This window comes from Balaenoptera physalus (genome assembly GCF_965194825.1).
Source record: "Balaenoptera physalus genome assembly, chromosome: 3".
NCBI classification, from domain to species: Eukaryota; Metazoa; Chordata; class Mammalia; order Artiodactyla; family Balaenopteridae; genus Balaenoptera; species Balaenoptera physalus.
This window is the reverse complement of record NC_138890.1, coordinates 166,528,136-166,540,509: the sequence shown is the minus strand read 5'-3', so window position 1 is coordinate 166,540,509 and position 12,374 is coordinate 166,528,136.

Below are 12,374 nucleotides of genomic sequence, written 5' to 3'. Positions count from 1 at the left end.
TCAAAAGCATAACTCTGATGAGGGACTATGGAATCTGAGCTGAATGAGGAGAGGCAGGAAGATAAAAACTCAGACACCTATGGATCAATAGCGTGATGACCCCAATGAGATGAAGCGGTTTGCACGGGGTTGTTAGAACAAGGAAGGAGAAACTATATTATTGGTGTGGGCAGAAAGCAGAGCTACAAGTACATATCTAGGGGCTTCATCTGGTCCTCCCGACTATGAGCTCACTTTGAACTTGCTCTCAGTGCTTTGGACCGTGGTCCAGAATTTGATACCCAACTTTTTTTTTCAACTTTCCAAATATTTTATTTTTTTATTGATGTATAGTAGATTTATAATGTTGTGTTAATTACTGTGTACAGCAAAGCGATTCAGTTATACATGTATATATACATTCTTTTTTCATATTCTTTTCCATTACAGTTTATCATAGGTTATTTTTTTTTAACATCTTTATTGGAGTATAACTGCTTTAAAATGTTGTGTTAGTTTCTGCTGTATAACAAAGTGAATCAGCTATATGCATACCTATATCCCCATATCCCCTCCCTCTTGCGTCTCCCTCCCACCCTCCCTATCCCACCCCTCTAGGTGGTCACACAGCACCGAGCTGATCTCCCTGTGCTATGCAGCCGCTTCCCTATCATAGGATATTGAATATAGTTCTCTGTGCTATACAGTGAGACTTTGTGGTTTATCCATTCTATATATAAAATCTTACATCTGCTAAACCCAATCTCCCACTCCATCCCTTCCCAAACCCCTCCCCCTTGGCAACCACCAGTCTGTTCTCTATGTCTGTGATTCTGTTTCTGTTTCATGGATAGGTGCATTGGTGTCATATTTTAGATTCTGCATATAAGTGATATCATACAAGATTTGTCTTTCTCTCTCTGACTTACTTCACTTAGTATGATAATCTCTAGTTGCATCCATGTTGCTGCAAATGGCATTATTTCATTCTTTTTTTATTGGCTGAGTAATATTCCATTTATATATGTACCACATCTTCTTTATCCATTCCTCTGTTGATGGATGTTTAGGTTGTTTCCATGTCTTGACTATTGTGAATAGTGTTGCTATGAACATAAGGGCGTATGTATCTTTTCGAATTATAGTTTTGTCTGAGTATATGCCCAGGAGTGGGATTGCTGGATCATATGGTAATTCTATTTTTAGTTCTCTGAGGAACTTCCACACTGCTTTGACTCCCAACTTTTAATTAGTTTATTTGGGAGTGCTAAGCCTGCCCTATACACATGCATACAGAATTCACTCAAATTAGTTCTGAAAGGAAGAGATTTAATAAGAGATACTGAGAACTCACAGAACTGATGGATGGCTGAGAAAAATGTTCTAGGCAGGCAAACATACCGCCATGCTACAAAACCCCAAATAATGCCACCGCCGGTCAGCTGCCACCACCACCCCAAACACCTGGTCCAGCACATGGGATGTACCCCACACTACTTCCTGTTTCCTCAGGTAATCGCACTTGATTTGTGGAAAATAAGCTGCCTGTTTGCCCTCTACAGACCTGGAAAGCTAAAAAGTGTACTACTTTGTGATTCCATGTTGGGATTGACAATGCATGTGGAAACTACCAAAATGCGAGAAGGATGTGCTAGTCTTTGGGTGGACTCAAGAGGGACCGATGGGAACGACCTGGGTTACCTCCTCTAATACTAAAATTTCTTATTTTCTATGTTGTTTAAAGACTTTGATCTATAAATGATTGTATAATTATGTATACAGTACAGAAGAGTGTTCAATAGAAGTTTTTTGTGGTGAAGTTTCAAGAGAGAAAGGAGAGACTAATATATGTTATTTTGAACTTCCATCCACTCAGACTAGGTATACAGATTATTTTTTAAAACTCATTACTTTGCCAGAAAACTTCTAAAAACTAGTTTCCTACTGTCAATTGCCTACTTATTTCATAATTTCAGTAGTTTAAAATATTTCAGTTTGAAATGTGTAGAAGTGCCATGGCATGCTCACTATGACACAGCCACTAGACTTCAGAAAGAATGATACCAATTCCTCATACTAACCTGGAAAAAACAAATTTCATATTCTAAAGCCAGGCCACCGAGTGAAAAAGGGGTCTGAAGTCTTTAAATTTTACACATTTCTTTTTCCGTACTTAACCAAATACCTGAGGGGAATGCGTATTTTTAGCCTAAATTTACACCATAATTATTTCAATTCTGGATCACAGCATCACTGTATAACTGTTAATATACTACTAAAGAGAAGTTGGAGAAACATTTCTGGTAAAACATTTCTTTACAGAAGATGGAGAAACCCTATAATTTTCAGTGAGATGATTACATGAAGTCCTACCTATAATTTTATTTAATTGTAGTTTTTTACTTCATTTTCTCAGCCAGGATTCCCTTCCTTTTATTTCACCCTTGTCTCAAAAGGAAGACATTGAAACTATCTTCAGCAAAATGTTCATGGATATTTACATAGTTAACTATTCTCTATTTGTGTCAAAGATTACAGTATTTTCAAACTATTAGCAGAGAAGTTAAAACTCATTCTAGCAACTATTTTCCATAGTTACAGGTATAGACAGGACCTCTTTTTTAAACATAGACCGTAAAAGTATTAGTCATGGGCTACATATAAGTAAAATTAATAAGGAGAATATATAATAATAAAAATAATATGCTATATGGCAACAAATACAAATATAACCTTACACTAACACATATAGTTGGCAATAATAATGGACTTATGCATTAAAATTCCACTAGGAAACTTCTTATTGCTGTTGCTACATAGATGGCGTGTGAGAGTTAATAACGTGGATTCTGGAGCAATATTTCCTGAGTTTAAATCCAGCTCTGCCGATACTATGTGAATATCCCCAAGTTCTATACCTTCTCGAACCTCTGTCTCCTCTTGTGTAAAGGATAACACTAGTACTACCTGATAGGACTGGTCAGGTGCTTAAATTTAAAAGTACAGATTAAGGGTATAAATCAGTGGTTGGCGATTGTAGTGAGCTGTGAGTTCCCTATAAGGTTAGCTTTTTAAATTAAATGCCTATATTATAGAAATATTATTGATTGTCTAGATGAAATGAATCAGTGATTCACAGATTTTTCCCATTATGTCTTCTAGTCCAAATAAAGATAAAACTATATCTTCAATCTATATGCAGTTAAAAACCTGAATATTCTATTCATACTACTCAAAAAGTCTGAGATTTTGCTGAAGTTTAATTAATCATCTGGTTCAGGAGCTGGTACACTTTTTCTGCAGCCAGCCAACTAGGTAATACTTTAGTCTTTGTAGGCCATATACTTTCTATCCCAACTTCTGAACTCTGTCATTGTAGCATGAAAGCATCCATGGACAGCACAAATAGGCATAGCTGTAATCACATGAAATTTTATTAACAAAAACACACAGCAAGCCAGATTTGTCCCAAGGGTGTAGTTCGCTGACCCCTGCTCTAGGTGTTTGATAAAATGAACACAGAGTTCTCAAATATTTTAACCCAATTTAAACTTTCCTGAGGGAAATAAACTTGATTGAGCTACTTGAGTATCATGGTTCCACAGTCTGTGAGTATATGTATCCAAACCCTGAATTCTCTTTCAAATAAAACGAACATAAACAGAGCAGTCAGAAAGTCCAATGTTTCTTGTTAGCAAGTACAAAGAGGAGATATGACAGTTTACAAGACTTAAGAACTATGCTTGACTCACCAGTTGAATAAGGTTCAAGTAATCAGAGGAGTAATGTGCATATTTTAATTCTTCTGCTTACCACGTGTAGGTGAAACACCGTATATGTGATAAAAGTACTATTAATGTACAGTTGATCCTTGAACAGCAAGGGTTTGAACTGCCCAGGTCCACTTATTCGGGGATTTTTGAATCTGTGGATGTGGAGCCGTGGATAAGGAAGAGCCAATGTAAGAAGAACGGACTATACATTATACTGGGATCTTCCACTGCTGGAGGGTGTGTGCCCATAACCCCTGTGTTGTGCAAGGCTCACCTGTATTATTAACTTGAGAAGGTTCTAAATTCTAAGATAAAGGTATGATAAAAAGTCTTAATAATCAAGTATAATATTTTCTAAAATAAAAAGCAGGTGAATCTATCCAATCAGAGTCTGAGTGAGAACCCACGATCAGTGGAATTGTGAGCTCACCCAAGAGTTCACTGTCTTGTGTCCCTCAAGCAGTATGATTACAACTTAGTATCATCTTTAAAAATAAAAACTAAAAAGGAAATTGATGGCATTCTAGAGAAATCCGAATATTGGCAACAGAAGCTGAAATATATATCCTCTGGGTCTTTATCAAATGTTTGAAGTGTGGATGTTTTGTTTTAGGTTACCTAGATTGGGGCAATCTAGGTAATTACCCCAATTTTCCCTGCTTCATTTTACAGAGTGGGTCACAGTCTAAGCGTGTGAGGAAAATAAATAACTGGCTGTTATTTAAAGGCGGGCTGTGGGTTTGTTTTGGTTTTCACTTTTTGAGGCACGGCACCTTTCCTGATTATCCACGTGTAGAAGACACCAACTTTGTGTGATGGTGGCATGGGGTGTAGAATAGACAGTACATCCTCAAGCAGCTTCACTCCGCCATCCTCCGTAGATTGGTTCTGCACAGTGGAGCCCAAAGCCCTGAAAACAGCTGTAATGGATCCTCGAAGGACTCAGTCCTCTGGTGTGTCCATCAGCAAATACCCAGGCCCGTCAATATTTGAGGAAGAGAGCAGGTTCCTAAGCCTTTTCTGTCCACACCAGAAAGGCCGATTATTATGCCGTGTGAGGACAGATAGCCATGGGACTGGACGGACAGGTCCACTAGCTTCACCCACGGAGCACTGACATCAGTATCCATCAGGGATTCTCTTCTCCCAAGGTAAACACATTCTCTCGCAGACTTCTTTTTGTTTATCCAGTGTTCCAAGCCCCAACACGTCTATGCATTCAGGACTGGCGCCTACCTCCCCCTGCTCTCTACATTCCAGTGACCATTCCCGAGGATAATACCTTCTGATTGTTGAAGGTCAGCTATTGGACCCCTGCCTGAGTCTTCCCACTTTGATAGGATAGAACCAAGAGCCCGTTACAGCTCCTCCCTCCCAACAACTCTGTGTCTTTCACCTCATCCACGACCTCTAGTGGCTTTTCTGCACTCTTCTAGTTTTCCCTCAATCGGAGCCAGGTCTAGAGTTAGAAGCACCTGGCATTTCTGCCTCCTGTCCAAGTGACAGAGCACTAAGTCCCAGATATAATATATGTATGTGTATATACAGAGGGAAAGACAGAGGAGAGAGACACAGAGAGACAGGGCTATATATATAGAGAGAGAGAGAGAGAGAGAGAGAGAGTCCTGTGAGGAAAGTGCTTCAGTCTACCTTGCATTTATGAGACACAGTACAAGACTGAAAACAAAAAGAGGAAGATAATTAATTCCTCAATTTCAGACACTGTTAATGAAAATCCAAGGAAATTTGTCTACAATTCCACATCAAGTTGAATGAAGGGCGGTTTTCCCCTCACTCATTCTCTAGTCATTATTCAGGAACATGTTTACTGAGGACATATTATATTGACACCTAGAGATATTCGAGCCTACATTTTTGTATATTTTCCAGTTGACTATTGCCTCTTTTTGTCTTAAAGCAAGTAGTATCTAACCCTTTTCTCTTACTTCCACTGCTCAGAATTAACTGCTGGTTCTGGATCCCTCACTCTACTTTCTGTTTATCTACAATATTTGCAATAAAGACACATGTAAAAGAATGCTTTGTCATTTGCATTTAAAAAGTGGGGCCTTGTGGTCTACATTTCTCTGGTTCTTGGATTTCTCACCTGTAAATGCAACAAGACACTACTTTGTGGTCATTTACAATATTTTAATGCCAAATGCCAATTGACCTATGTGAAATGAAATCTAAAAAAAAGGAAAAAGAAAATCTTTCCTCTTCAGAAATCAAAATATAACTCAAGTCCCTACCACCATTGCACACACATAAAATTATTACATTTTAAGGAATGTCTTCCTTATTATTACATATTCATAGTTGAGCAAAATAGACATATAAAGCTAATTAAATTACGACTCCTTTTATGGATAACAAATAAAAATTAGTTCTGTGTGATTGAATCCAGTGGTGCTTAAAAATGTGGCCCATGGACCATGGCTGGTCCACAAATTGTTACTGATTTCCAATGAGTTAAGTATAGGAATGGAGAATTTGGAAACATTTATGGTAATTTGGAGATTAATTTTATCTCTGTTGAGTCTAATGAGAAAAATATGGGCTTGTATTTATGTTATTTTAAATTTTATTTCTCATGTGCAATAGATTGGGAAAAAAAACCCTAAAACTTATCTTGCACCAGAGAAAGTGTGAGAAGCACCATTGCCCAGCAATAGTCATTGTATCCTCACATATATACTACCTTTCACTCTTTTTAAACCTCTGTTGTACTCATAAAACAATTGATTATGAGATATTTATTAAGTGTGTACTATATGTTGGGCACCATGGAAAAGCACAAAATGTGATAAGGCAAGCCTAAAATCTGGTTGGAAAAGTCAAACAAAGATCAAGGATATAGTTAGCAAAATCAGATAATTTGTCATGAAGCCAGAATGGTGGGCTGTGGATGAACCAGAATCACCAGAAGCTGTTAAAAGTTTTCCCAACATCTTGCTTTAACTACCTCTAGCCAACAAAGGGCCCAGAAAATTAATTGCTTTGATGTTCATTTGCCACGCCCTTTACTTAATCTAAGAAACTGTTCAAGCAGATGTCAAGACTGTGGACATTTTATGAAAATCCTTAATACTTGTGAATCCTGCTTTTTCTTCTCTCTTTACCAACAGATCTCTTACTGCAGCAGTCACAGAAAAGCTGAGCTGAGGAGAACCAAATCATCTGCAACGTTCAGATAAATAAAATGCACTTTTGGAACCTTTTACGACACCTCATAATAGACTTCACTTCACCTCATCAAATAATGAAACCCTCTTCTTGACAACAATTTGGACTCAGCGAGAATGTATTAAATCAACTGCCCTAGGACAAAAAGATATTTGTCATCCCTCAATAGATGGGAACTGACAGATCTTAGAGGATTAAGTAGAACCCTCTTATTGTTTATGCTTCATACCTCACATCTTTATCCTGAGGCCAAAGCCACCTGGAGTCCTTTGCTGTACACACACAAGACTGACATTTGTTTTAATCTACGAAAAAGCATAGACACCATAGTGGCAATGAAGTCCCAATGGTCCTTTAGCTACTTTGACGCTTTTCTGACATTACCAGATAGTAGCAGATATATAGAGATGTTCAAAATCAATTTCACATTTTAAAACTTTCCCATCTAACTGTCAGCATTCTTCATGTTACCGTGATCATCACAGAACCACATGTAAGCAACATGAGATTTGAGAGTCTTTTTAAAATATGTGTGAAATTATTTTAATCATTTTACCAACACTCTTTCACTAACGTATTTTCCCAGTAAATTTTGAAGGGTGCTTTTCAGCAACAGAGAAAAGGTATAATTGTACATCATTTGTGCCATTTATCATGGATTTGGGTCTATACAACTGATTTTCCAGTACCTCTTGTTCTTCACTGAGTTATTTATTTTCAACAGTAGAGTTGGGAATTTAAAATTGAAATGACGTAAGTATTAACTCATAAGTTCTGTATAGACTTTGGCATTCATCCAAATGTTATAACCCTAAATGTGGTAAAATAAATGGAAGAAATAATAATGTGATGAGTGTTTTTGACATGGATCATGGTGAAGGCAATATAACTGGAAGCATGGATTTATGTAAAATTTGCAAGAAATGCCAATGTTATTCCTGAAAACTTTTAAAGCTAAGTTATTCCTATCACACTGATTCCAGAATGTCATTATCACAACACCTTAATCATTAATTGGAGAATAGTATACTCTAGCATAAGATCCATAACTGGTTTAACTTGACATCATATGTTTACAAAGTTGTATGCCAGGATCTTCCTTTGACACTTAGGTATCTTTCGGAGCAAGAAGAATCACATACATAAAGGGAATTGACTAACAAAGTAACTTGACCATTTATATAAGTAGTATCCTAGTGAGAGAAAATTTTCCGAAGCCATCCTTGGTCCCTTGCCCCTATTCTCTGACGTTCCAATTGTGAACCTAGCTATCATCATCAGTAGGCTGTAAAAGTCCCTATTTATTTCTCTGTGTGTTCCTAATACTGTGTACAATGCCTCACTGGTATACAGTAGACATTTCATAAGTGAATAAACTCAAGCTTTCTGTTTGAAATTGAATAGAAAAAAATAAAACTTTCTAATTGGCAAAGAAATAAGAAAACACAACCCACTGTACTTTGGGGATTTAGCTGAGGCCAGTAAATGATAAATTTGTTTTTTTTTAACTTATTTTTATTGGAGTTAGTATCTTTACAATGTTGTGTTAGTTTCTACTGTACAGCAAAGTGAATCAGCTATATGTATACATATATCCCCTCGTTTTTGGATTTCCTTCCCATTTAGGTCATCACAGAGCACTGAGTAGAGTTCCCTGAGCTGTACTGTAGGTTCTCATTAGTTATCTATTTTATACATAGTATCAATAATGTATATATGTCAATCTCAATCTCCCAATTCATCCCACCTCCCCTTCCCTGCTTGGTGTCCATACATTTGTTCTCTATGTCTGTGTCTCTATTCCTGCTTTGCAAATAAGCTCATCTATACCATTTTTCTAGATTCCACATTGAGTTAATATACGATATCCATTTTTCTCTTTCCAACTTACTTCACTCTGTTTGACAGTCTCTATGTCCATCCACATCTCTACAAATGACCCAATTTTCTTCCTTTTTATGACTGAGTAATATTCCATTGTATATATGTGCCACGTCTTCTTTATCCATTCCTCTGTTGATGGACATTTAGGTTGCTTCCATGTCCTGGCTATTGTAAATAGTACTGCAATGAACATTGGGGTGCATGTGTCTTTTTGAATTATGGTATCCTCTGGGTAGATGCCCTGTAGTGGGATTGCTGGGTCATATGGTAGTTCTATTTTTAGTTTTTTAAGGAACCTCCATACTGTTCTGTATCAATTTACATTCCCACCAAGAGTGCAAGAGGGTTCCCTTTTATCCACACCCTCTCCACATCTTTTGTTTGTAGATTTTTTAATGATGGCCATTCTGACAGATGTGAGGTGTTACCTCATTGTAGTTTTGATTTGCATTTCTTTAATAATTAGTGATGTTGAACAAAATTTGGGACTAAAGACTTGGAGACAAAACTAAGGATGCAAGTACTGACCAAAATCGATAGAGACAAAACTAGAGAAATTTTATTAGAAAGACAACCAGTCTAGAAATATAACTGTTTCCAAATATCCCAGTTACAAATCAATGCAAGCTACTTTCTAGTAAAACTGTTAACACTTACAGAGGCAAAGCGTTAGAAGCACTCTATAATGACCTACTTTAAGGAAGGATTTGTGAACCGTCATTTAAAGGGCAGGAATTTGCCAGGATTTTATCCCTAATGAACGCAACCTGACACCTGGTGGTGACCGCCCTGAATTGCAGATGTTTGATCTGGGCTGTCTTTAAGGAACTGTGCCGCAAATCCCACCAATATAAAGCAGTGGAGGTGATAGTTCTTGTGGTCCAGAGGAACACACCACTACCACCACCATCATCACGAAACCACACAAAAAAAAGAAAAGATTAAAAACCAAGCAAACAAACAAACAAACCAAACCTGTTTTTATTATCCATCCCCAAAAAGAAGTCTAGGCTAAAATGAACTTTTGGAACAAATGAAGATTGAGTTCAGCCCTTGGCCCATTCTCGTCCTGTGCCACTTTTCTACACCTACCAGTAAAATCATTGCCCTTGTCCAGCCCAATAGCCCTTCTGACACCAGCTAACCTGAGCACATCCCCTGTGTGCTTGAAATCTTTCCATCTACTCTAGCATAGCTACCACTAGTTGGAAGACTCACATGTCCAGAATTCCAGAAAAGTGATACAAGGTGCATCGTTTGTCAAAGTGCCAAGGCCTAGATAAGGTCTAGCTCAATGAAAGTGTACACAATAAATAAATTAGTTACTGTAACCTATTTTGCCTCTTTGTGTATGATGCTAAGCATTTTAGTAAAGGAGTCTCATTTTTCACAAATGTGTTTCAAAATACTAATTGATGATGTGATGATTATGATGAGTTATGTTTAGTAAATATTATATGGAATATAAGCAGAAATACATTCATTACTATAAGCAGAAATACTTTCCTTACTATTTGTGATTTATGCTCTAGAAATATTTAAAAGAAAAAAAATTTATAAACTACCAGAATATAAGCACTATTCTCCACAGTCAAAGGTCCATAACCCAGGAAATCAAGCAATTGTTCAGTAGATGTGAAAAAGGTGGTTCAAGAGAAAAAGAATGACACTTTTTATTAAAGAAAAGGAGTCTTTCAGAAAATAAGTCTATATCCATCTAATGTCTCTGAGTTATAGTTTAGTCTCTGAATGGCTTTTAGTGGGAGATGCTAGGTTCTGGGCACTTGATCACTTTGAGGCATACCAGACCTTCCGTGGAAATAGTATGTGCTCTCCTAAGATCATTGACATTAGAAGAGATACCACTTTGCGTTCTCTAGTTTTAGTCTAGCTATTACTCTCAAGAATTATAATGACATGAATTATAGCCATCATTTATTTACACTACTTAAACGATTATGATTTGTGACAAATCCAGGTTCTTCAGCATTTGATGGAATCATCAAGTGTCTTTATCTATATGGAATTAGAATTGGGCAACCCTTAGAATAGATTCAAGGTAATTTTACAGTTAAAAATTCTAGAAAAGAACAGAGAGAGATGATCATTATGCCCAATTAATAAAATCACTCAGCTGGAAGAGATCTAAAAAATAATAATAATAATAATAAGTCTAATTTACCAAGAAGCCAATCAAGTACCCATGGCACTTAGTTCCTATAAACAGTGCCTAAACATCTTGACTCAACTGGGCAAGAACAACTTAATCGCTTTACTATTTCTCAGTGCAAAGCCAAGGTCAGCATTTTAAGGTCAAACTCTGGGACTTTTATTCAGTTACCAAGATTGAGAGTTCCTTGAGAAGTCCAGAGGTATGCCTCAAAATGGGATTGAGATTATGAACAAGTCTTTGCCCTCACTTTCTATAGCATATTCAATCAAAAGTTTAGTGTCATCATATTTGATATAAAATTAAATAAGGTATATCATGCCTGAATACCTAAAGATAAGAAAAAAAATTGCATGTATCAGAGAATGGAAAAAATGGAGAAATAGAAAGAGAGAGATCGAGGGAGAGAGAGATACAATTTTATAGATTAAATCACTACAGTGTTTAGGATTTTAAGCTGTATAAAATTAATGTGAGCAGACTTTTTTAATTCCTTTACAGTAAAAAGAAGCAAAAGCACTTATCTTAAATTCAACATCAAATTCTTATTTTTAGCTTTCAGTACCATACTGACACATCAGAAGAAATGAAGCTCTGTGTCAAAACTCCAAAGGAACAAAGAGGAAGTAGCCTCTTTCAAACCAAAACATGTCTTTCTCTGAAGAAAAATGGGAAAATTGAGTTAATATGCCATGACAGTCATCAGGGCTGATCACATAATATTCTTACTCTCCTTCCAGGTACATGGAAAGATTATAGTTTCAAAATAACATGAAGTTCGGTGAGATCATGAGGCTTATGTGGGCCAATGAAATGTGACAGGTAACACTCCTATGACATTTGTACTTTCTGGATGGAAATTTAAGAGCCAGTGTGTGAGCTTTAACTCTGTGTGTGTTTTTTCCTTCTATATCAGTAACAAGTGATAGCATATAGAAAATAAGAGAGAACAGCTGGGTCCTGGAGTGAGGAAACAGTGGAGAAGATTTCCCCAGCCAACCCAGACTGATATTTAGCATGAATAATAAATAAATATTACTATTTTAAGCCATTAAGATTCTGGGCTTATTTGTTACAAAGCCTAGTCTATCTATCCTGCCCAATACATACAAATAGAATATCAGGTTCAAGGCTGACAAAGGCACAGAATGCGATGGCCATAGAAAAGAGTTAGTTCCAGGTAATTGAAGCTTTATTAGAAGACAGTGTGTTGTAAATGATACGGACTTTGCTCTTCTACTTCCTGCCTTTAAGATCTTGGATAGTTTATTCTCCCTAACATAGTTTTTCTGATGATCTGATGATCTCTTTAGTAAACATTAGGCATAAAATAGACAGTCAACATATTTTAATATTTTTTCTTTCCTTTCATATAATCATAC